Source organism: Equus przewalskii, chromosome 4, assembly GCF_037783145.1.
Source record: "Equus przewalskii isolate Varuska chromosome 4, EquPr2, whole genome shotgun sequence".
Taxonomy (NCBI): Eukaryota; Metazoa; Chordata; class Mammalia; order Perissodactyla; family Equidae; genus Equus; species Equus przewalskii.
In genome coordinates, this window is record NC_091834.1 from 51,092,745 (window position 1) to 51,120,134 (window position 27,390).

Sequence of the window (27,390 nt, forward strand, 5' to 3'; positions counted from 1 at the left end):
AGTTAAGAATTTTAAGGGGGCTGGCCCAGTGGTGCAGTGGTTACGTGCACACGCTCTGCTTCTGTGGCCCGGGGTTTGCCGGTTTGGATCCCAGGTGCAGACACGGCATGGCTTGGCAAGCCATGCTGTGGTAGGCGTCCCACATATAAAGTAGAGGAAGATGAGCACGGATGTTAGCTCAGGGCCAGTCTTGCTCAGCAAAATGAGGAGGACTGGCAGCAGATGTTAGCTGAGGGCTAATCTTCCTCAAAAAAAAAAAAAGTTAAGAATTTCAAGATGGCGACAATAGCAAATTGAACCAAGTGTGGGGCCCTTCTAACTGCAGGATTCTGTGTAACTGTACAGGTCACACATCCATGAAAGCGGCTTAGCTAGACTTTTATATAGCTGGAAACAGGTAGTAACAAGAGGGCTTAACACCATTTTGTACAGGAACTCAATTTTCAATAGAGTCACACTGAGTGTGCACATACATTATATTTCTACTGAAAATGGCATAAACTTCACAGTGTTTTGCATTGTGGGACATTTTGCTTGTGAACCCCTGGGGTCATTTTTGTCTTCAATAATTAACAAAGACTTTTTGACTCAGGATATTTGTACCACATTTCAAGGAGAAATTTGTTCGAATCCAGCGACATGTGAAGAAAAATGTCTACATTTTGGTGGATGATTAGAATGTAGCCTATAACCTGCAATCTATTTAAAGTTAACTCTTACCAGTAACAAACTGTCATCCTGTAGAACTAAGGCTAAGTTGTGTTAGGACAACATCATTCTAGATCAGGTTTCCAAGGACTAAGGAATTTAAGTCAATTAGGTTTCTCGGATATTGAAGGGAAAGAACAAAACTAGTCCTGTGTATGTCAGATTTTAGGCAAAATTTTGCTATAACTAAATTTTATACAGGGAAATCCCATATAATTTCAGTTAATTCTGTCATTTTAGGGATGTTAGATTTAGCAAGGATAATCTTTCTATTCCTTCACGTGTGATTCTGCCCTCTAGAAATAAGAATAGCAACTGTATCAATATGCATTGGACGTTACAGTTTACTAACATACAACCAAGGTTCATAACAACTTTGTAAAATAGTCATTATTATTAACACTATTTCTCAGATGAGAACCTGAAGGCTCAGAGAACTGAGGTTATTTTCCTGAAGTCACATGGCAAAGGGTGAAAGGCTGAAAGTATAAGGTTGACGGGCATGTCCATGTGGAGGAGTTCCAAAAGAGCATTTTAGGACCTTCCACAGCTTTCATCTTCAACAGGCCATCCACTGCCCCTGAAGCCTAGCAGTGCAGCTGTGCAGCTGGTGTAGTGTGGTCCCTTTTGTGGCAGCTCCCCAGTGAGCTTCGCTTTTTGACTCCGAGCACAGGACAATCACCACCCTACATTAATCCTTCTCATTTTTAGCAAATCTCCTGTCAAGCCAGGAGCTTGCAAAATCATTCTAAAAAGCAGAGGATAAACTGACTTCTAAAGTGGGTTTCATTGACTTTTGAGTTTATTTTCTAACATCATAAGTGGCTATTTTAAGAGAATGGCCGTAAGATTACCTGTAAATGATGCGAAGAATGAAACAAAGCTAAGGACAACTTAGCTAAGGACAATTTAGTGGGTAGGTGATGGGGAGGAAATCAAAGCTGTTAGAAGAGTGGTAGTCATCAAACCCTATTCATTTACAGAGTTTTTTCTTTTTGCATTTACATTACATTTTTACATTTAGATTACATTTACAAAGTACATTTAATTGCTGATCCAGAGTCGAAATGAGGACAGCTCCCTAGGACCCACCTCCCAAGTCTGACTTGGGCTGTGCCTATAACTCACTATCCCTTGAACACAAAGTACCTCTACTCAACTGCTCTAAACCCAGATCAAGGTGACTTTTATTCTTTAGCCAGAACTGCTCTAATAAACTCTTAGAAGTGCCCAAGGAATGAATAGTGAGTGCTGCTTCTGGAACAGTGGGTGTCATAGAATATGTCCTTAATAACAGCCCCAAACACTGATCTAATCTGGATGGTGGCAGCAGTGGTGGTGGGTAAGTCTAGCTTGGTCAAGTAGAGGCAAGAGGAGAAAGACTGGATTAGTTTGACTCCATCAATGCTGGAAAGGGCTGAAGAGAGACACGTCTGTTTGTCAAATTGGCCTGTAAGTCCTCTGGTGGTGTTTATGTAGGTCTAGGTGAGTGTGTGTGTGTGTGTGTGTGTGTGAGCAAGCTTGTCCTTGTTGGTACTTGAGAACTGGTTTGATTCAGTCCTTTTGGCTTTTTTTAGGAACAACATTGTGTTCTTAGACATTCAGGAACCATCTTAGCCCCTAAGATCTTTGGTTTTGGTATAAGTCCTAAGAGAAATTCTGGGTCCCCTGGATTTGTACCAGTCTAAATTTTTACCTCCAAGACAATCCTAGACATATTAAGTATACAAAAGATACCCAGTATGAATTTGGAATGGCCCAACTTGGTAACATGGGGGCACCCTAGTGAGTTTGGGAACCACTGAAATTGCTTTTGTCTTAAGGCACTCTTCTGGTTCAAATTATTTAAGATAGACCCTTGGTTTAAATTCCAAAATACTTAATGCTCCCCAATTGTTAAAGTAAACTCTAGTTATCTAAAATATATATTTCTCTACTGGATGGGTTTAATATATACCTACTGAATGCTGATGAATTAGTTGCTTTTGAGGAGACTACCAGGGACATTATAAAATCAGAAAATCCCTACTTATTATATTTTCCCCTAAAATTGCAGGTGATAATTTAACAATGTTGGTCAAGTAGCTCAAAGGGTAAATGGTATTTAAAGTGCGTTAAAGTGTGCTCTCCAGAATTGCCTTTTGAGCAACAATCTCAAGGTTTCCGAATTCCTTTGTGTTTGGTTCTCATTTTGTTTAGTTACTATGGCATGACTCATTTCTGATCCCTGTGTGATTACACTACAAGAAAATGCACCAATTGAAAAGAGCATTTTACCAAATCCCAGGAATTGGTCATTGTAGAGTGAAATAGATAATCAAGGGACTCTGGTGGAAACAAAAGCCAGGGCAGGACCACTTTAGTTCTCACTCCTCGGGGTATATCACTAAAAATAGTGATCGTTTTCCTGGCTATCTGACCTGCTGCTGTGTGAAGAAATCTTGAAGTCATTTCTCAGCCTTATTTTTCACTCTTCACTTGATAGGCCACAAAAAAACCCACAAAAGCAAGGACGAGCAGGCTTTTATGATAATGTCGTCATCAGCTCCCAGCTTCAAACGCTTCTGCGGCTTTTGAGTTGTCATTTATAACTTGGAACTGAATCGACCCATAATTCCCCTGATACACTTAGAGAAATTGATAACAGACTCTGCACTTCTTTTATGGCTCGGAGGAGGCAACTCCAATCACATCACTATTGGCAGGCAATATTATTTTTTGACATGGTTGTAAAAGTATAAAGGGGCTTATGGCATTTGTTTAGATGAGGAATGGGCTCTCAAGCTGTGCTGGGGTTTACAGGACCAGATTAGTGAGAAGCAAAGGGAATATGATGTTTGCAAACAGGATATGATTTTATATATAAGTTTGGGTTTCATGCTCTGTTCCCTGGGGAAAGCCCTGCAGACAGCAGAGAATTCCACTTTTATCCTACAACAGACAAGCTCCTAGTGCCAAAGGCAGAAAAATAAACGTGGTCAATGGGCAGTGTCAGACCCTTGATTGGAGGAGGAGGAGCTGTGGAAGAGGCAGAACAGTTTCCTAGGAGGAATGAGGAATTGCAGAGCATGGGCAGAATCTGGGCCTGCATAACTGGTCTAAGATGTGCCAAAAATGAGGCTCTGTGAGATTTAATCAAGGCACCTTCTCCAGCAGTAACTCAGTCAATCTTGAACACAAACCCAGCTTTTTATTACAAATTTTCACTCTGTCCATATTCTATTTGATTATACCTGGATCTGACACACTAGGGGTTAGGGATGTTATTTTTGTGATTTGGGGAGGGGGAAACGGGGAGAAGGATTAGTTGATTTTGGGGAGGTAATTTAAGGCTCATTTCAATTGCTCTGAGGTTTTCAGCAGACATTTCAGTTATATACTAACTATACGTATATACAGGAGGCAAGTTTGGATGAAATCTCTCAAATTTTCTTTCATTCTGTGAGGTTTCAAATGTAAGCTTTCCCCTCTAATATATAAAATTTGCATATATATAAATATTACATATATATGTACATATGTTCAGAAGAAAATTTTATTTTAAGCTACATTTATACCTTTGTATTATTTTCTCATTTATTACGCTACCTTGCTCCTCCACATTTATTCTCCCCAATAACAGTAAAAAAAAAGTACCAGTGGCAAACCTTTCAAAGGACTGCTCTGACTTTCTCTATTGTATTATAATATCAGGAAATGATTTCTTTTATGACCAAATCTATGGACATATAGTTAAATTCAATGTAACAGAAAGGTTTGGTTAATACATTTTTCTCCTGTTATTTAGAGTGGTTTTTGTAACAAAATCAGTATTTCAGAAGGCGTAACATATGCTACCATATGAGGAGTGAAGGGTAGAAAACATAAGATAAGGCTTGTTGCCAATGATTAGACAAACTATAGGAATGCAAAGACTAATGAGACAAGATCATTTTTCTCAGTTGCTCATAGCGTATTCATTGGGCTGATTCTGATAAATGTGCTGTGGGAGCACAGAGGAGGGGGTTTCCAGAACAGAAAAGAAAGAAGAGGAGTGTGGGGGTTACTCAAGCAGTCATTAACCTAAATTTTCAAGAACAATTAGGAATGACTGTGTTTGTATGAGTTTGTGTGTGTGTGTGGAGGGTATGAATGTAGGGTAGAAGGCACATCTAGGCATTATTTGTTTAGGCCATAAAAACACACCATATTTTTGACAATTACACAATCTGTTGCCAATTAGCAGGGAATTATTCTTCCTCAAAAAACCCCACTAAACTAATGTTTGTACCAAAATTTGGATGTCCCCGAAGTTTTGATATTGACATGAGAACCTCTTGCTTTTATCATAAGTATATGCATCATGTTGTTATTCTCACACCGTTATCCTGAGCTGGCACAATGATTTTGTTATATCTGCAGAAAGAGGAGGGGGTGGCATCTGTTTCTTACATGCAGTAATCAGGATAACATTGATTCTCTTGTATTAATGGTCAACTCAAACCTGGCTTGCAATCAGTGCTTCACTTCCTCCACTGCTGCTATCAAAGGGGCATCAGAGTCCTCTTCCCTCCAGCACAATAAAAAGATCCACCCTGATTTGGAATCTCTCTTTTCCCCATCTCCCCTTCCTAATTGTGTTTGGATTTTCGTTAGTTTTAAACTTGTTGTAAATGATACTAGCAGGAACACCCCACAGCACCTGGAAAAAGTAAAACTGATAAGCCACCTTAATGAAACTGTTTGAGAGTTTTGTTTCATGCTATGGATTCCACAAAAAGATCGTGTTGCCCCAGCCTTGGAAAATATAGTACAAAATATTATGAAAGCTAGGGAATTCCTTCTCAATAACAAAGGAAATTTCTGTACTGCTTAGATGATGCTAATTGTGTATACTCAATAATATTTGCAGGGAAGTAGACAATACTCCCCACAGAAATAAACATATATACATTACCCTGTGTTTACTACAAAATGTAAAATTATATAGAATATTTAACTGTCTGGTGTCCATTGCAGGAAAGAGGAGAGTTAGAAATGGAAACCTTAATTTCTTCCTTAATTCACTTAGCTGTGATTAAATTCTTTCTACTTTGACATTATGGCTAAGTACAACAGGATGCATTTTGAAATTTTAGTTTCATTTTCTTCTTAAAATAAGCATGGATCTAGCAAGCTATTGAAAGTCTTCCGTTGTCAAATGCCATCAACATGGGGCCAGCTGCGTGAACATAGTTCAGGTGCTCTGCTTCAGCAGTCCAGGACTCGCAGATTCTGATCCCAGGTGTGGACCTATGCACTGCTCATCAAGCAATACTCTGGTGGCATCCCACATACAAAATAGAGGAAGATTGGCACAGATATTAAGATGTTAGCTTAGTGACAGTCTTCCTCACACACACACAAAAGCCATTATCAAAGCATTGCACATGTGTTTTTTACATTCTCAGGACCACAACACTTATAAAAAATATATGTTCAATTATGTCAACCAAAGTGATGTCAATAGCAGGGAAGAAGGAAACATCTATTTCTGGAATTTCTTGTTCTATCATTTTTCTCTGTTCTATAATAATTTGCTCCCCTTGTCTATGTGTCTTGCTTATAATCATGCAGAGCCTTAGACTCTGAGGTTGCTGAAGGTAAATGGAGTTGATGAGCTTTAATCTTCTAACTCAGGAACTCTATGGCTCTATGAAACAAAATTTCTAAGAAATTAAAATATTTGAATATATAATCATCCACTGAATGCTGCTTCTGACTGTCAAGAAAACATAATTCATTAGGTCAAACAAAAATTTAGAGTTGACAAAGGAAATGGGACTACTTAGAAAAAAGGAACATTGGGACAGCGTCTATGTTGTGCAGCCTGAAATGTAGCGAAACCCTGGCCCATCTCAGCTTTTCATTTTCATGTGAAAAAACTTCACTAATATTTTCATTTGTGATATTTCTACCGTGGATAGTTCCAGACCCAGCTGTTCATCTCTGTAACAAACTAATATCCAATATATAATATTGACACATCACTATTAGATTTGTCATTGTGAAGTATTTAGACAGGAACTTTAGTAAAGCATAACTTCTAAATTCTCAAGTAATCTATTGCTTTTCCTTCAAAATCCAAAACTAAAAGCAATTAGCTAACTGAATGCTTGAACCATAGCAGGCAGTTCACAGCAGAGTCCCCAGGACTTAATCATTCCAAAGCCCTGAGTAGAAGCCATAGCTTCTGACTCCTAGGCAAGAGGCATTATAACCACTGCGCAGTGTCTCATTTTTAAATATAAAATAATAAGTAAAATAAAGGAAGACTAAAACAATGATTTATCTTAGCAACAGAGCATAAATTGAGTCATTGTTTTTATGAAGACTAACAAGACTATTAAAAGACTAATATATTTGAGAGTGATAAGCATCCAAAATCATTTGGTTAATTTATTCTGTTGTCATATTCTAAATGATATGATTGATATGGTCTCTGATTAATATTTACTATGGACACATGGAGATATCCTTAATGATGATCTATAAAGACTTCTCAAATTGATCCTATACCATTTTGAAATGTGGCAAAGAAGTAAAAGAAATAAAACCGAAGGCCTGTAGTGAAATTCTTTGCTCCTAAAGAGATTACTTTTTTTCCCTAACTTATTGTCTTTCCTTTAGACATGTCAACATCCACTCATTCATTTATTAAATAAACAGGTATTAAGAACCTCCTGTGTGCTAAGTATGGAGCAACTTGTAGCCTCATACTTTTTACATTTTTATGTCTTTTCCTTTTCAATTTCCACTCATATCACTTATTATGCTTATCATTATACTCTATGTTAATCTTATTTTATTTCTATTAATAAACTTTAGCAAGAAAGACCTGAGAGTTCATAGGGATATGTACTGAAGGTAATCAGAATATCTGGACTCTTAGTTGAGCAAGATCCAAAGTCATTTTTCTGATGAAATATTTTATAAGATAGCCTTCCTGTCTCAGCTTTCTTTGATCAAGGCATCAAATCTTCATTCTGAGAGCTAGCAAGTGAGTACAATATCCAGCATCGGTCCACTATTCCATTAATAACAAGTATGAGAGAAGTCAAAGGCCCAGTACTAATTGGCATAGACTATTCTCTGTGCCTTTGGACTTGATATACTCACAGCTTCTAGTGCCTACCACAGCTTGGGGCAGAATTCATTAACAAAATTTATTCACTTATGTATACAATAAAAATTTGTTGAGTGCTTATTATATGCCAGGAACTGCACGTAGAGCACTGAACAAAACAGAAAAAATTCTGTCGTGATGGAACTTTGATTCTGGTAGGGGAGACAAATAAGCAAATACACATTAAATATGTGTGTGCAACGATGAATGTTATGGAAAAAAGAAAGCAACGAAGGGAGTATGGAGTCTGATGGGGCTGGGGGACAGAAATGGTGGTTAATGGGAAGTATTAACTTTTGGAGATTAGAATTGATGGGTAAGAAATGACCTGGGAGTCCTGGCTTCTTGTGGTGACTAACATAAGGAGTATTACAGGGAGCAATGAGATTGGTATTAAGGGTCCCAAGCTGGCTGATGGCTGACTAACTTAAAGAGGGATACAGAGAATAATGAGATCTGTACTGAGGGTCCCAAGCAGAGTGATGGGGAAGCAATGAAAGTTCAGAGAGGATGAGAGCGGGCTTGTCAAGACTGCTCAGAGTTCTAGGTCCCCATCTTCATTCCCACCCATATAGATGAGGACAGTTGGGGGTACAGTTGTTCTATCCAGAACACACAGAGTTCTTGCCTTCCATTTGGTTCCTGGATTGAGGTGTGGTGATGGAGCAGGGGAGCAAGTTGGATTTACAGGCACAACTTGAGATCCTAAGATCTCTCTTAAGATCTGACCTTGGAGGTCTGGAGGAGCTTGAGGGCAGGGGCACAGTTATCCAAGCACTCAAAAATCTGGGCCTCAATAGCAGATCCTGTGCTGTGAGACATCTGGGTGGCTCCAGATCTTAGCAGCATTATGTGCTTTGGGGTTCCCAGTCCCTGGGGACGTTTTTTAGACATAGTTTTCTATATAAATTGTGCAGTTGCAACTTAGATACAGTGTTTTAACACCTGCCCATTTTCAAGTATAATGATAATGCCCTGACATTTGCATGCATGACATTTCCCAGTGCTTTTTCATGTGCCTTTTAGCAGCTTCTTAATGACAGTGTTACATTGTGGCCTCGGTTGTTTCTGGCTGGTCCCTGCTGATTTATATCTAGCTGTGAGATTCAGGGTAACTGATTTGTCGATCCCATTAGGCTAGTGCATAGACCAAAGGATGGTGACTTCTTTATTTCTTCGTGGCCAATTTTGTGTTGCATGTATACAGTGCAAAGAACACAAACTTTGGAGTCAAGCTACCAGGGCTACTTTTTACTATTAACTCTCAGTTTCTAATCCTCAGTAACTTCAATATTAAATAGGATCAACCAATAAAAAACTTCTGCTAAGTTATTTAGGGCTGTACTCTAACCGTCTAAAATAATAATACTTAACTTTGACCCTAATGGTGTCCAGAGGATTCACTTTAATGATGGGATTATCTATTAGGTAGTGGGAAGGGTGAAATGCCCTAGTCTAGGCAGGGCTCTAGAGAACCCTTTAAAACATACCTTACTGATTCTCACAGAACTGGGCTTATTCACAGCCTCACATCAGAGGGCAGCCATTCTTTACATGCAGCAGCCTCCAGTGATAACCTACCTCATCTCTTTTAATCATCACAACAATCCCAGGAGTCTTAGTACTAAAGGTATAACTGAGGCTTCCTATTCTACAGAAAAGGAAACCAAGGTTCAGCAAGGGGAGTAACTTGTTCAAGTCACACAATTAGTAGGTGGTGAAGTAGAAATCTCCTGATTCTCAAGCTCTTAACCACAATACTGTGTACACACAACTCGCCATAATTTCAACCTCATATGATTGTCAACACTTCCTTCCCAAATGAGAATTACCCTAGCCATAAGAAAGCACAATTGTTTCTTTTGCCAAGAGCATATTCTTTTTTATTGAAATTCCTATAAAGTATTAAATCTGTGCATTCAGACATCATTAACTTGGGGTAAAAAATTATGCAGCTGTGGGGGCTGGCCCCATGGCCGAGTGGTTAAGTTCGCGCGCTCCGCTGCAGGCGGCCCAGTGTTTCGTTAGTTCGAATCCTGGGCGCGGACATGGCACTGCTCATCAGACCACGCTGAGGCAGCGTCCCACATGCCACAACTAGAAGAACCCACAACGAAGAATACACAACTATGTACCGGGGGGCTTTGGGGAGAAAAAGGAAAAAATAAAATCTTTAAAAAAAAAAAAAAACATTATGCAGCTGTACACAGCATTTCAACTCTGACTAGACCACTGAAAAATCTCTGCTCTTGGACCAAACCACTGTGGGATGAGTTAGAGAGAATCTCATTTCACACACTGACTGAGTCAGAGTTAATTTTATTAAGCTGTCTTGGTAGGGACAGGGCTCTAACATGCACTGTCTAGTGACTACAAGGATTAGCATATTATGAAATACCCTTTACACAGTATGTACATCAGATTAAATGAAGAAGCAGTAGGAAAATACTAAAATGGTATTACTTGGCTCTATCTCTAATTCAGTCTCAGTAAGATTGACCAGCAGGTCACTGAAACTGTGAATAACTGCAATAGGGACTCTCAAATTCCTTGACTGACCACATAACCCACAGGAATCCATATATTATTGACAAATCCTTGAGTCCACCAGTATCTTAAGTAAGGATCTTTAGAGTCTCAAGATGTAGCACTTTGCCACAACAAACATATTCCTGTACTTATTCTGTTCCTGGCACGTAAATAGCAAAGGGATATTTTCCTGAAGATGAAGAGTGACTAGAAATTGCACATGCAAGGTCAATGGAGCTGCCGGAAAGCAGTTGATCATACTGGAAGGGAGTTTGTGGTAGAGCGTTAGTGTACATGGCATGCCCCTTGTCTCCTCCAGCTGCTGCATTAATAGTTCACGCCTTCTTTCCATATGGAATATTGGTCACAGTATTCATTCATCATATCCGTGGTTTTACTTGGAGTCTGAAGGTCCTCCGTGTAGCTGCTCTGTTTCTTTTTCATCTCACCATGACTAAAGAAGCTAAGGTGTGGGCATTATAACCTAGAAGTGATCCCAAGGGAATGGGCTGTCATTCATGTGTTCCTCCCAGTGTTGAACAAAAGAGAGAAAGCATGTGGGTTCACCCACCCATTGTCCTCATAAATCCATCCCAGCTCCATTTCAAAGGTCTCAGGGTTTCAGCAGAACATCTAACATGAAATGAATATGGACATTCAAAGAGCTGGAACGTTGTATCACATGGGAGAAGGGCGGACACCCATTGTTACAGTCTGCAGAGCCAGCCAAAGAATACAGTAAAGAATGCCATAGGTCCTTGCCCACAAATAGGACTCTTACCATTATCCTACAGGAGGAAAAAAGTGACAGTTACACAGAGTCATAGATATCTCTCAAGAGGTTTTGAAGTGTTGCTACCTCAGTAACTGCAGAACTGTCCCTGAGTGGTTTTACACTTTTAGGGGATATGTCCTTCTGCTCAGCCCTAGCAATGCCAAGCTTCTGTTAATAATTGCTTGACTAGGGGCCGGCCCCATGGCCGAGTGGTTAAGTTCACATGCTCTGCTTCTGCGGCCCAGGGTTTCACTGGTTTGGATCCTGGTCACAGACATGGCACCGCTCATCAAGCCATGCTGAGGTGGCATCCCACATGCCACAACTAGAAGGACCCACAACTGAAAATAAACAACTATGTACCAGGGGGCTTTGGGGAGAGAAAAGGAAAAATAAAAAAATCTTAAAAAAAAAAGTAATTACTTTGACTTATCTGAGCCTCAGTTTCTTTATCTGTAAAATGGAAATAATCAGGCCTCTCTCACTGCATTGTTTTGAGGATCAAATGTGATGATGTAGGTTATCAATGGCAGCTGTGTGTAGAGAATGGACACTTCCTCAATTTGATTTATTGCCCTAATTAGGTCTGGTTTTACAGAGAATAAATAGGCTGCTGGCTCAAAGCTATGATTTAAAAGCTTCTTCAAAGCTCTGGAGCTCTCAGGTCTCATCTGATGTACCTACCCAACTGATGTTCTCCCATTAGAATCATGGCACTTTAGGGAGACTCGTGAGGGGAGAGGGGGCGTTGTTTTCAGAAGCCCCTGTGATGAAGCACATGGGCAAGAAACTTGATTTAGAAGTTAGAGCATTTAGATTCAAATCTTCACACTGTCACTTCTTCCAAAGTGTTTCTACAAATCTAAAGTGTATATTCTGATTCTACAGAACTGGATGAGGCATGAGATGCATTTCTCACAAACACCCATGTTATGTCAATGTTGCTGATCCATGGACCATTCTGACAAGATCCTGTATGACCACAAATGGGCAAATCATTTAATTTTTCTGGGCCTCAATTTCTTTACCTATGAAGTAGAGGTGATTAATGAAACATGCTTTATCATCCTGTTTGGGGATCAAATATGGCATTACTATGTGCTTTATCCAAATTTAAAATAGCTTTTTTTTTTCTTTCAAGATTGGCACCTGAGCTAACAACTGTTGCCAATCTTCTTTTTTTTTTCCTCCCAAAATACCCCCAGGACACAGTTGTATATTTTACTTGTGGGTCCTTCTAGTTGTGGCATGTGGGACACCACCTCAGCATGGCCTGATGAGTGGTGCCATGTCCATGCCCAGGATCCGAACCGCTGAAACCCTGGGCTGCTGAAGCAGAGTGCGCAAACTTAATCACTTGGCCATGGGGCCAGCCCCTAAAATAGCTTTTTAAAAAATTCGTTTTACTTGAGAGATCAGATAGCAGGCTCCCATTAGCTGGTCACTGGGGATCTGGCTGACTGTCTTAGAGAGTTTGCTTCCTTTGGGAAAATAGTTGCAGGGCATGGAAGTTTCTATGAGCAGCAAGGGTGATCCATGACAAAGAGGTCTGGAGTACTAGGAGTATCCCAGATGTTTCTGGATGCCAAGCCAGGGAAAGGAGGCACCTGATTCTCGTAAATGAGGGCTACAGTGTAGGTGTGGTGCTAACTGATAAAGAGAGAAATGTTCTTCAATATATTCTATATGTATTGCAGGACTTGAATGGGGTAGGAATTTTTATATCACATTTTAGGCTTTTTAGCCATAATCAAACCCTGTCAAGAAATATGTCACTATTGAATTAACTTGTTCTCATTCATTAATTCATTCCCTTGACAAAAATTTATTAAGCATATATTATGTGTCACACCCTGAAGACAGAAACACTCGTAGCCCTGTGCTCGTGGCACCTAACACTAGTTCTCATTATATATCATTAAGAAGAGATCTACAGAACAAGCAATATAGAAAATCTCTTTTAGGTTCATATCTGTATCAGTCTGTTCAGGCTTCCATAAAAAATACCAAAGACTGGGTGGCTTAAAAAACAGAAATTGTTGTTTACCAGCAGCTTCATAAATATAAGGTGTTCCTACAACAACCCAAGTACCCCATGAAATTACAATCAGTTGCTTTCTAAGCTTCACAGTCATCCTGTATTTGGAACATAGTATAACTAGCCTATACTGCAAAGGAATTCAGAGAGAAAAGAAAAGAAACAAACACATACATGCAAAACAAACAAACAAAAAACTTCTACCTATAAAAACTGATCAACTTTTAAAATATTCACATCTCTCTTCTTGATATGTTCGTACCCAGGGTAGAAAAATGTGGCTTTATCCTATCCCTGACAGCAATGAAGATTTGGTCAACTGTACTTTGTGTTGTTTAAAAAAACACACACACACAGAAATTTTTTTCTCACGGTTCTGAAGATTGGAAGTGCAAGATCAATGTGCTGGCAGGATTGTTTCTCCTGAGGCATCTCTCCTTGGCTTGCAGATGGCTGTCTTCTTGCTGTGTCCACACATGGCCTTTTCTGTGTATGTGTGCATCCTTGGTGTCGCTTCCTCTCCTCAGAAGGACACCAGTCATAATGGATTAGGACCCCATTCTCATGACCTCATGTAACCGTACTTACCTCTTTACAGGCCCTGTCTACAAATGTGGTCACGTTGGGGGTTAGGGCTTCAACATTTGAATTTTGAGGGAACACAATGCAGTCTATAACAATATCCACATGTAGGGTTGACTTTGATTGAAATCCCAGCTCCATGCCTTATCAACTGTGTGACTTTGTTCAAGTTACTTAACCTCTCTTAAACCAGTTTCCTCTTTTGTAAAAGTGACTAATAATACATTTATTAGGCTATTGTGGGGAATAAATTAGGTAATGTTGTTAAAGTGTTTAACACAGTGTCCAGCACTTTTTTGGTGCCCCAGTCTGCCCTCTACTTCTTTCTTTAGATGCTGACCAAAGATACTTACTTTGTGCCTTCTTTGGGTAATAAGTTTGATTTTAATAGCTCTTCCACTGAATCTACTAATAAGTTAGGCTTTTCTCTATGAATCTTTGCTACTCCCACGCCCACTATCTGTATTCCCAGAAAGAAAATATCTCCTGGAATCTTCAGCTCTATCCCTAAGAGTAGAGACTTGAGCATAGAAAAATATTGAACTTCTCAAGTACCTCTTAAGTGGAAAAGGTAATTATTCTACTTCCCAAAACAAACAAATAAGAAATTTGGCTTGGAGAAGCCATTATACATACTGTGTAGACCTTAAAACAGAATAAGCTATGTAAAAAAATTAAAACTAAAATATCCTAGAAATCAAATTAGGCTAAAATGATTTCAGTGGTTTAAAAAATATTAGATAATTTGTAAGGTACTAAATCAAGACACTGTATGCAGAACCTCTGGTCCACTGTAGATGATTCATTTTACACTTTCTTGATGCAATGCAAAAGTTAAAAAGATAATTTCTTTTAGTTTATCTTTTATACAACATGCCTAAAAGGGCACAGAATCAGTACTGTGATGGAAACCTCTGCGTCTTTGTTGAGTCTGGTGTCTCAGGAGGTTTCTAGGGGCATCTGATCATTATTTAAGCTTAAACTCAATTATTCGGATATGCCCATGGCCTGAGCAGAAGCACAGCATAGCGCCAAGAGCTTACTAAACTGCTTAGTATTGCTGAGGAGTTTTGGTTCCCAAGTTTCAGGGTGAAATATTTAAGGCATTCAAGGAAGAACCATGCACCGCATTAACCATGCACAGCATATGAAACCTGTTCTGTTAATGGCACAATAGTATTATATTTAACTCTGGGAATATTTCCGAAATGAATCAACAAGCTTTAGATTATACAAAGGAGACTGCCTAAATTCCTTTTCTTCTAAGTCATTCTCTTTCCCTTTTAAATACTTTCACATCCACTTTCAGTACAGGTAGCTTAATTTCTATCATGTGCAGCTTTTCAGAGCATTAGCTTTGTTTCGAGTGCCAATGATTGAGCTATGCTGGATGTGCTTGGAAAAGGCCCACATTCATTCAGGAAACTCCAGTTGAACTAGATCCATATGTAGCTAAAAAAAAAATGTAGCTTTCTGATTGGGGGTAGTTTCTGGCTTCCAGCATTATCACAGATGATTTTTGTTTTCGGTATGCTGCAGAATAGAAAGTAATGTTGGAAACAAAACTGGGATTTTTTTTTTTTTCTTAGTTACCGTTTACTGAGAGCTTACTGTTTTCATCATTGTGTGGTACTATGTTAAGCACTTTACACGTATTGACTAATTTAATGCTAATAATAATCCCATGAGGAAGGTGGTGTCATCTCCATTTTTTCTTGGGGCTTGCAGCAATTAATGAACTTGCCCAAGGTTTAACAGCTTGTAAGTGGAAGTGGTAGTTTTCAAGATTTATAACTATAAAGTCAACAAAATAAATAAGGTGTTATTGCACTAAACCTTGATGATACCTTTGCCAAAGCTACCACTCAAAAGAATAGAATAAAGTGAGACTTTGTCCAAAGATTGGCTCCTTGGGGTCTCTGTTAGAAAGCTTATTAGAAAGCCTGACAGGGGGCCGGCCCAGTGGTGCAGCAGTTAAGTGCGCACGTTCTCCTTTGGCGGCCCAGTGTTCGCTGGTTGAGGTCCCGGGTGCAGACATGGCACTGTTTGGCAAGCCATGATGTGGTAGGCATCCCAAGTATAAAGCAGAGGAAGATGGGCATGGATATTAGCTCAGGGCCAGTCTTCCTCAGCAAAAAGAGGAGGATTGGCAGCAGATGTTAGCTCAAGGCTAATCTTCCTCAAAAAAAAAAAAGAAAGAAAGAAAGCCTGGCAGTTTCTCCAAATCTTGAGGCTGTGGAAGCCTATATGTACAAACTGCCAGTGTAATACTTAGACAAATTCTTGGTAGTCATTCTCTCTTGGTACAACTTATCTCAATAGGGCTAATTTATTAATAAAACTCCTAACACACCTTTCTAGCTTCACCTTTTCTTTCTACCTCTCTTACCCAAATAGACTTTTTTCTTTGTACAATTTGAAAGGAAAGTTCTTTTGCTATGAAATCAATGCTTCTCAAATTATCATGTGGTAAAGGAAAAGATTTTGTTTGTTTATGTTTTATTTCCTGTCTGTCACAGAGCAATACTTTTGTAAATGCAGTAAAAAAGAATCACTAAAAATGAGATACAAAAAACATACAAAGTAAAAAACGATTCTTTTTTATTATATTCAACAGATAAAAATTACTCTAAACAGATTGCTGTAAAATTTTCTAAATGCTTGCTTGTGTTTATCTTGTTGTGCACTGGGAACACTCTCCAGACCACTGTGGTTCCATGGACAGCACTTTCACTGGTTCTTCATATGGTTGAATTTAAATTTGCCATCTTGTCAGTTGTCTCATATTTGTCCCGTCTGGTTGATTTTTTGTTTCTTTTTGTCTCTTCCTTTGGATTGAATATTAAAAAAATTATTTTATTTTATTTCCTCTATTGGCATATTAATTGTACCTCTAATTTTTAGTTATTTCTGTAGCATTTACACTTTATAATACTTATCACAATCTGCCTTCAAATAATATTATACTACTTCATGTATAATATAAGACTCTTAACAGCAGTTTATCTGCAATCCTCTCTTCCCATTCTATGTGCTTCTGTTGTCATACATGTGACTTTTACATGTGCCATAAACTCCACAACAAAGTTTCGTTGCTTTTGCTTTTGATAGTCAATTATCTTTTTTAAGATAATGAACACAAGAATAAAGTCTCTTGTATATGCCTTCATTATTATCATTTTCAGCACTCTTCACTTCTTTGTGTCAATCCAAGTTTCCATCTGGTATTCTACTGTTTTTCCTGAATGATTTTCTTTATCATTTTTTGTAACTCAGGTCTAATTGCAATACAATACTTCAACTGTTATTTTTCTGAAAAATCTTTATCTTTTAAAAATATTTTTTTTTTCTTTTTTCTCCACAAAGCCCCTGGTACATAGTTGTGTGGGTTCTTTTTAGTTGTGGGTCCTTCTAGTTGTGGCATGAAGGACGCCGCCTCACCATGGCCTGATGAGCAGTACCATGTCCACGCCCAGGATTCGAAACGCTGAAACCCTGGGCTGCCGAAGTGGAGTGTGTGAACTTAACCGCTTGGCCATGGGGCCAGCCCCTAAAAATATTTTTAAAAGATGTTGTTGCTAGTCTAGAATTCTGAGTTGACATTTTTTTCTTTGAAAACTTGAAGATGTTGTTCCATTGTCTTCCAGCTTGAATATTTTCTGCTAAGAAATCTGTTATATTTCCTATGTTTGTTTGATTTTATGTGATGTATTTGTTTTCTCTGGCTGCCTTCAAGATTTTTTGTTGAGTTTCTAGCAGTTTGACTGATGTGTCTAGGTAAGGTTTTCTTGTTTGTTTGTTTGTTTAATTGATTTTTTGGTGGTTCTTTTTCCTAGTTATGCTTTGAATTTTTCAGATCTGTGGTTTCATTGTTTTGGAGAAGTTCTTGATCATTATCTCGTCAACATTTCTTTTGCCTTATTTTCTCTCTCTCATCCTTCCAAGAATCTAGGTACACCTGTGTTAGACAATTCAGGTAACTTGATTGCCTTGTGACCTCAACTCCCAGCCCCCCCCCCCCAATTAACATTTATTCAGCATTTTTCTTATTATTAGTTTGGATGCATCATTCTTTGCAGCTTTTAGTATACTAAACAGTAGAGTAAATGTAGACCACTTGTTTTTAACTTGTGTTCACAAACCCTGGAGGGCCATGAAATTATTAATTATAAGAGGCCCATAAGTTCATATGCACATTCAACATTGTCCATGGACTGAATAAATATTATGTGGCAAAAATATGAAGCTACATTTTCAAATGCATGTACGCATTGCTGCAATTAATATGCTTCAAATTAATTTAAAATAGTTGCTGAATTAATTATAATTTTCACCACTATGTATTTTCTCAAATAACAAATTTTAATAATGCAATAAAACTCTCTGTACTGCTCTGAATATTTTCAACATTTACTTGAAATGTTAACCTTAGCATCCTTACTCTAGTCTTATCCTCCGGCAGAGACTAGAATCCTTTATAAACACACCCCCTTGAGAGTTAGAGTAGTTACCTTCTACAACTGCCCCACCCTCAGAAATCTCCTTGAGTTAGGTTGTGATCATTGCACACAAAAAATCAACTGAGCCAGTTCCTCTGAGATACCTTTTTCCCGTTTCTTGTTTTACAATTTTCAAGCTTTGTATAAAAATAAGTCATTCTGGACAGCAGAAGTTATGTACTGGCAGCACAGGAGCCATATTTAACACAAAGATTTCTTTTAGCCTGGCTGGGAATTTTTTTTTTAAGAGTGAATTCTTCTCAATATTTAAGATGAAAAATTATGCCCAAGACCCCACCTCATTTACCTTACATTACATTACATCTACATTACCAGTCTAACCCCTGGCGTCATTTGAACACGTGGCTACTGCTTTATCCCAGATCGGCATCACTTGTATATGTGAGTTTCTGCAAGCTCTTTTTCTGTGCTTTACCATGTTCATGGATTCTACTTGTCTGTATTGGTCATCAATCCCTTTAACACTAAGAAAATTCTTTACACCCTTGTTAACATTTAAGTTGTACCTGCTGCAGGTCTGAGGAAGTATTTAAGGAGAAGATTGCTGTTGTTATCGCTCTTTTTAAACTATAAATTACATTAAAAAGGTATATTATCCAGTAACAAATGTATCTATGGACAAAACTTACTTGAAACTCTGATTATTTTCTGCACAGTATGTCATACTATTATTTTGCTGTTCGTTTTTACATGGTCATTCTCAGAGTAAACAATAAAAAAACAACGAAAAATCTTAAGGCTATTAGGTGCTTACCCAAGAGGTTTTCAGAAGCAGAGAGGCTTCTGAATAAGGGAGGGGGTAACACTCAGAAAACATCTTCATTTCTTGCAAAATCCTGATCATGGATTTTTGATCATTTTAATTCATGCTCCAAATCCACAGTGGAATAAAGAAACTGTGAAAACAATGGTTTTTGAAATATTCTACCCAGCTCTCAGATGCTCAGAATCTGTTTCAAAGGAGGTAAACGTTTGGAAGGGTAAGTATACTCAGAAACAGCACTTCCATATTTGCGCTCCACAAAATGAGTCAGGGCCGCTCGAAGGCAGCAGGCTATCCATGTATTCCCAGCCTGCCGTGTGCACAGGGACCAGCCTAACAGTCTCAAGAACAACCATTTCTCAAGGACCTGGCTTTTAAAAGGTAGAAATTGTCTCTTTCTTTCTTCCTTTCTTTCTTCTTTTTGGTATAGAGGCCAATAATCATGTGATCCTTGATCTTTTATTTTGCAACTAATATTAGATAATTATTTCTGTTTTGAAATCATTAGAAGAAATTTCAGTCCCTTTCTTTGATGTATTAAGGAAAGATAAGTTGAACATGGAGCAAAACAGTGGGAAGAACTGTGAAAGGTTTTTCCTGGCTCTGTCACTAATATCTGTGAAACTTAAGAGACTGAAAAGGGCAGAACAATATTAAAAATAAGTTTATATTATTGTTGATTCTATTCAGGAGGCAGAATTATTTGGAGAAATTCAGGGAAAGAACAATGTTGATAAAAAAATTATTCTTCATTCTATTCCAAATAAAAAGCAAGAGAAAAAGCACAACTTTAAAAAAGTAACAATGAAAATATAAAGTGTTTTCCTCCCTGTTCTTTCTCTCTCCTGTCATCCTCCATATTCTCTGGGCTCTCTCTCTGCTTTCTTTTTTGCTTCTCCTTCCTTCTTTCTCTATATTTTCCTTTTATTCTAGCTATATTCCATAAAGGATTTAAAGCAGTTTTCAAAACAAACAAACATGAACTGTATGTGTGTGTTTTTAAAGTAGTTGTGGCAATCAGTTAAAAGTAAAAATACAATGAGCCAGGAATGAGATTAGCATATAAAGTGTGTACTTTAGTAGCTACTACTTTTACTAGAGAAGGACCACAAATTTGGCCTTGAGATTTCTAGCAGCCAATATGAAGAAAGCAGCACTGTTATTTACATGGTTCTCAATGTCTCTAAGGCAGGATTTCTCAACCTTGCCATTAGTGACATTTTGGGCCAGATGACTGTTTGTTATACTGTTCTGTTGCACTCTAAGATATTTAGCAGCATTCCTGGCTTCTCCCGAACAGAAGCCAGAAACACACCTGTTCCTCAGTCTTGACAACCAAAAATGTCTCCAGAAATTGCCGAATGGCCCCTGGGGGACAAAACCACCCCACTGAGAACCACTGCTTTAGAATAATGGCAAACAAGTTACAACACTCAGGAAAAGCCCAACTATTCCAGATAACACTTGTAGCATTTGCATTTTTTGACTATTTTAGCAATCTTACGTTGTGGAAGTTCGAAACCTTTAAAGGTAAAACATTCGTGTAGGTCTTAGCTGATTTATTTCATTAGGAAAATCTTTGATTCTACAAATATGATTAGAATCTGTTTTTTAAAATCATTGTATTATTTATTTAGTTTTTAGATTTTTGTTTTACTAGCATAAAAATCCATTTGGGTTTAGAACTCATACTCTGTTTTTCTGGGTTCTCATTCCATCTTCACTAGTTACTGGCTAAATAACCTCTGAATTTCATATGCTGAACTGCTTAATAATAGCATCTATGTCAATGATTGTTGTAAGAATTGTATGAGTTAATATAGACACAGAGCTTTGCACAGTGCCTGGATCTTAATATGTACTCTATAATTATGAGATAACTATTATTGTCATTATTACTTATATGTATGTTAAAGACCAGAACTTTATAGAGTAGGGGAATATATAACAATAAAACTGAAAACCTGAAATGTCCATATTAGTTTTCTATTACTTTCTCTATATATTTCCTGAATTGCATTCTGCTGTAACTCCAAGTGAATGAATCACATTTCTACCATTCATATTCCATGTCATGTTTGATTCAGCACTGCTCCTTATTTTCTTTCACTGCTAGTAAGAGAGATTACAACATAATGTTCTTCTTTCAGATGTGGATAGTATTATCTAGTAGCTAAGTTTTTATAAATAGACATGTAACTAGTGCTTTTTTGGCCCTTACACTCCCTCCTATTACAGTTCCTCAATGTCTCCGTGGAGAGAGTCTTCCTAATTATTTTAGGAACCTCAGACAATGACTAGGATGACTAATTTCTATATGCTTATGAATTACCAGAATTTTTCCCCACGTTTACTGTTCTTTTCTTTCCCTTTTTTTTCCTTTTTAAAATTGATGAGTCCTGCTGCCACTGGTGATTATTCTGGGGTTTTCACATTGCCAGTTGCTCTGGATTTTCTGAGATCCATAACAAAGTGGAAAGTGTGTCACTCTGCCTCTTTTTTTCTCTTTGGTAAGGAAAATTGGTCCTGAGCTAACATCTGTTCCAATCTTCCTCTGTTTTATGTAGGATCCCACCACAGCATAGCTTTGATGAGTGGTGCTAGTTCCAAGCCCAGGACCCGAACCTGTGAACCCTGGGTCACCGAAGTGGAGTGCATGAACTTAACCACTATGCCACCAGCTGGTCCTACTCTCCCTCTTTTAACGTTATAATTTTTCAAATTGATGCCAAAATGTTTTACTTCAATCTCATATTGTTTTTGTTTTTTTCTTCTTACAGTATTTAAAGTGTATTGCCTATTCCAGTTTTTACTTACAGCCTTCTCTATCTCTTTACCCCTTTCTAACTTACTAAATAGAACAGGTCTCTGGGAGGACAGGCTAGGAGGATGTCCGTGCCAGACTCTGTACTGTCTTCAGATTTGTGCCTCCTCTTCTGATGACTCAATCTTCTTTATGGGCCAAGCTTGTATAATTCTCTACGCAAAAGCATATTTCCACCCTATCTCACCATGTTTGTTGGTTCCTCACACAGAAAGACATTTTTTTGTGGGACAGCCTCACCTAACATTTCCAAACCTCAGTTTTGGACACATATTGGATTCAGACCCTCCTTCATATTTATAAAGTGAGTTGAACTTTTGGAAGAGTATTTCAAGATTGATAAATTTTAGTTCTGGCAATAAAACAGGGCCTCTGTGGACATGTTACTCAGCAGACTAGTAAAGCTGCCTTCATGTTTTGTACATTAGTTACATTGTCAGAAATATTTCATAGTTGAAAGCATACTATTTTTTTAGAATAGTACATAAGCAAAAGCTTGGTAAACATTCCATATGAATTCTGAGGGGGGCAGTAAATTGCTTATTGCCACATTAATTCTAAAATACAATTATATACCACTAGCCATGTATGCAGCATATTCTTTGGAACTTCTGCCCAGAATCCTGGCTAGATTTTTTTTCCTGTCATCCGGCAGAGCAAATTCTTGACCTTGAAAATGGGAGACAGAATTACCCATGCTCACTCATATGTGTGATAAACACGCTCTTTCTTTTTCTCCCTAATTGCGCTGATCTCCAATTAATAATGTCAGTCTCTTCAAGTTTGAATAGCTTCCTTTCAGTTTTAAAATTCTGTCTCTTCAAGAGCAGCTTATTATTGGATACAGTCTCTTTAGGTAAGTGTTCAGTCTTTCAGCTTCCTCTCCCAAGATGGCATTTGGGTATTTGAGGGAGGGATAGAAGCCTGGTAGTGTCCTTGGGTATTCATGCTGTCCTCTGAATATTTAGGTTTTCGTGGCAACCTCCCTGATTCACCTGATTGTTCCTAATCTCCCAGCATTTGAAGCTGAAGTCAGCAGCTGATATTCTCCTGATTTCTGGTTTCACTGCAAGATGGAGCTTGGTGGGACTCCCAGGCTCCAGCAGCCTCACCTCAGCTCCTTGGTGCTGGGGTCCCCCTGAGCCTCCACTGTGGACTCCATTTGGCCCCTACCATAGTTAGTCCATTTCAGAGACTTTCCTTTAGCATAGCCTTAGAGGATGGTGGGAACTTGAGGCTTCCACTCATATTACACAGGACCTGAGAGCATCTTAGGAATGCTTCATTCTGACCATCCATTTACTTTTCACACTACTCCACAGACTTTTTTATGTGATGCCTATAGTTAAGTGTAGACACGGGCTGCAAAAGACCCAAATGTAAATAAGAATAAAGACTTACTCCAGCTGGCCCCATGGCTGAGTGGTTAAATTCGTGCTCTGTGCTTTGGAGGCCCAGGGTTTTGTTGGTTCGGATCCTGTGTGTGGATGTGGCACTGCTCATCAGGCCGGGCTGAGGCAGTGTCCCACGTAGCACAGCCAGAAGGACCTACAACTAGAATATGCAACTATGTATTGGGGGGCTTTGGGGAGAAGAAGAAGGAAAAAAAAAGACAGACTGACATTATTTTGTCAATTTACCTAAGACATTTTCCCTCTTCCTGGGATTTGCTCGCTTAACACTCTGCTTCCCCTGCTTCTGTTGCATCTCTTTGGTTTGCCTTTCTCCAATCTTTCAGAACCAGAGGGATAACTTTTGGCTTTGTCTTTCTCTCATCATATCCTATCTGTAGTCTAGATCTGCAAACCCTATGCCTGGTTGTCATAGGTAGAAAACGTTTCTTCTTTGAACTATCATTCAGAGAAGCAGTGATAGCATTGTCTTGGTGCTATCACCAACATAGGACTATAATCTGAGATCACTGGGTTTAGTTCTTGATATGTAAAGAAATTTGGAAAAAAATCCTCTTTCACCGCAAAATTTGAATTTTTATGTGTATTTATGCAAAATCCTATTTTGAATGTCAATTTCCTTACATTTCTTTTATATCAATTCTAATTTCCCTTTCAGTTCATGTACCACTGCCCCCTAATACGTGTGTGCATACACGTCTACACATGCACACACAGACACTTACAGGCAAAAGAATGAATCGGTGGACAGACCAAGGAGAAGTTCATTGGCATATGGAAAGAAAAAAAAGCCCATTGATTTTTAAAAAATTATATTTGTTCTAGTTTTAAGAATTTGCCTTGCATGTCTTAACAACTTTAGCAAGATCTTAGTAACCAACTAGTATAGTCAACAAGATTGCTTTCTGCTCCACTGCCATTTCTTTCCCCTGTCCGGGACTAATCTATTACAATTTACATTATTTTCCATATCCAGAGTCAACTCTGTGCCACTCTCCTAATCTCTCTACCTTCAACTTCCAAATGCTAGAGACCTGTCTTCTTACAGTTCTAAGCCCTTCTGGTCTCTACTTCCACCATTATTATTGCCACCTCGGCTCCTTAATCCTATTTACGTATATCATCTAACTCGAATTCTTCTAGCTCTTTTCCCTTTCTTTTAAGCCTCTCAGTGTCCGATTCCATGCCAGGAACTACTCTCAATTGATAGAGTCAACCATCATCTTTTAACTAGAGTTTTTTCCTACTGTCAGGAAGTCTTTAAGCAGTTGAAATCAGAGCTCTTATATGGAGGTGACCTTCTTGACGCCATCACTAATACAGGGAAAGGCTTTTCCCAATGTCTCCAACCAGTAAGAGGGACATGACAGAGAAATACTTTTTGCCATTGAGAACGGCAGAAAGTGGACATGGGAGTCTCTTCTAGTGACAGGGATTATCGTATGGAGAGTTGTTGAGCCACGCATCCTTTTTTACTGTTGGAGCTCTTATTAAAACCATAATATGGCAAATACATCTGGGTAGTTGGGGGTAGCTAATTTTGGTAGGTAATGGCCCTGAAACACCATTTGGAACACAATGTCTTGGGAAAAATATAAATTGACATCTAAACAAGCTTTTGGGATATAACCTTGCTGGGGACTGAATTATGCCCCCCCCACCAAATTCATATATTGAAGCCCTAACCCCTGATGTGATTGAATTTGATAGGGCTTTTAGGAGGTAATTCAGGTTAAATAAGATTATAAGAATGGGGTCCTAATTTGATGGGATTGGTGGCCTTATAAGAAGAGGAGGAGAGAGAGATCTGCCTTTCTCTCCACATGCACTCACTGAGGAAAAGCCATGTGAGGATATAGTGAGAAGGCAGCTGTCTACAAGCCAGGAAGAGAATTGAATCAGAATTTCAACCAGAAACCAAATTGGCTGCACCTTGAGCTTGGACTTCTCAGCCTCCAAAACTGTGAGAAATAAATTTCTGTTGTTCAAGCCACCCAGGCTGTGGCATTTTGTTATGGCAGCTCGAACTAAGACAAACCTGTTCATAAATTCAGAATTTAAAAAATTACGCATTTATGAATAGATTATATCCACAAATCATGACCATTATTACCATTTAGGTACAAACTAAGTGTACATAAAACATAGGTTGAAGTGGTATTTAGATAAATATTTTTTATGCTTAAATATAAGTAAATAAATAGATGATAAATTCTATAGCTTCCTAAAGAGAACCTGTTTAGAGATAAGCCTAAACTTTGGATGTGGTCAAAACCTCAAGCATTCATTGAGCATCTATGTGCCCAACACTCTTTCAGTCAATAACCTTATCCTTATTATAAAAGTAACCCCCCATACTGTAACTCTTAGCACCTATTACATAGATGGTACCCGAAAAGTATTAGCTGAATTAAAAAAATAAGTATCTTGCTATTAAATGTTTATACACCAAAATTGATGGCACAGACACAAAGTATTATCTTTACAAGAATACCTTCAGGAAGATAGAACAATATGGACAGGCAGGTGGATGTCAGACAATGTTATTTGTGGCTATCTAATGCCCCTTAGTATTATGGTTAAAGATACATTGTTCTCAGCTGTTGGAATATTTTTCTAGTAAAATGTAGTATTTATAACTTTTTGGAAGGAAATTTTCTACTGCTTTTTTTTAAGAAAAAAAAGAAAGTAAGTTTGCAGTATAGTTCAAAGTCAAGTAAAATAGGATTTGGAATTGTATGTAGTTATGAGTCACCCATTAAGTCTTTTGGTATTTATTGATGTATTTTATGTTTGCTTGCCTTCCCAATGATTTTAAATCTGGTTAATGAGGACTTTCAATGGCATGTGTAGCTCTGTAATGGTTGAAAACTATGCAACACAATGTAAATGTTGGTTTTTATTTTTTAACTTAAGCAACCATCTTCCTCGAGGATATATCCATATGAAGCTCAAATAATTATATTGGCTCAGTAAGAAATAAAAATTTCAATTTAGAGGTCGAATGATTAGGTTCCAGTGTCCATTTGATGATTCCTTCACTTTTTAGCTGATAGTGTTGACCATGATGGTGTTGACTATGATGTGGGCTGAACATTCTTAGAAAGCAAGGATTATTTGAGGAGTGTGGTAGAAAGACATGTGCTGAGGGCTCTCAGACCATCTGAGTGGCCTCTCTAAGCCACAGTGTGCTCATTCAGTAAACACTTATTAGGCCTCTACTATGTGCTAGGAATTACAAAATGGGCATAATAGTAGCCAACATAGCAGTAGCTAACTTTTACTTATTACTCATTTAATCCTTACTAAAATCATATGCAGATGGTACTTTAAAAAGTTGCCATTTCACAGGTAAGGGAACCAAAGCACAGAGATGTTAATTAATTAATTACTCAATGTCATTCAGGTTTTAGTGGTGAAGCCATAATTTCAACCGGAGAGTTTGATTCCAGAAACTTCTCTCTTCACCTTTATAATTCAACATTATGCTGTTGTCGAGAGGATATTAACTTGCTATTTATTTGTTATTTATTGTTCTCATTTATTATTTACTTATTCATTGTTCTTGATAGCGTTTAAGTTGGTAAGGATCTCAAGGAAAGGTGTCTGAAAATTCTTGGGATACTGCATAGTGCATTGTGAATATATATTGCTGTTATTTATTGTATTGTTACATGTCATTAGGACTCTTTAATTTCATTCTTCCTTTTTTAAAGCAAATCTTTATTTTAAAGATTTCCCCTCTTTGACCCTTTTGGGAAGTCTTGATATTTGTACAGTCACAAACTTTTTATTGCATTGCCTGGTGCTTCAAGTAATTTAAATGTCCTAAAATTAAAGACTTCTACCATTTGATAATGTTACCTTTTTTCTATTATTAAATATTTTATACATAAAAATATGCAACATATGTGATAATTGTAAACCACTGCACTTTTCTTGTCCTTGTCTGTATTCTCTCATTGCATGCGTGAAAAAGAGTAAACAGCATTTTATAAGGGTAAATTCAAATTATTGGTTCATGCTTTGTTTTGATAATGATGCTCTCTAGTATAGAAGCAAACATGTATTTTAATGGCCTATCCAATTTTAATT

At 38.0% G+C, this 27,390-nt stretch overlaps 1 protein-coding gene across 1 annotated transcript in view; it reads left to right on the top strand.

Annotated features, from left to right (window-relative positions):
* Positions 1-27,390, top strand: part of HDAC9 (histone deacetylase 9) — a 676,098-nt gene that overhangs the window by 455,270 nt on the left and 193,438 nt on the right.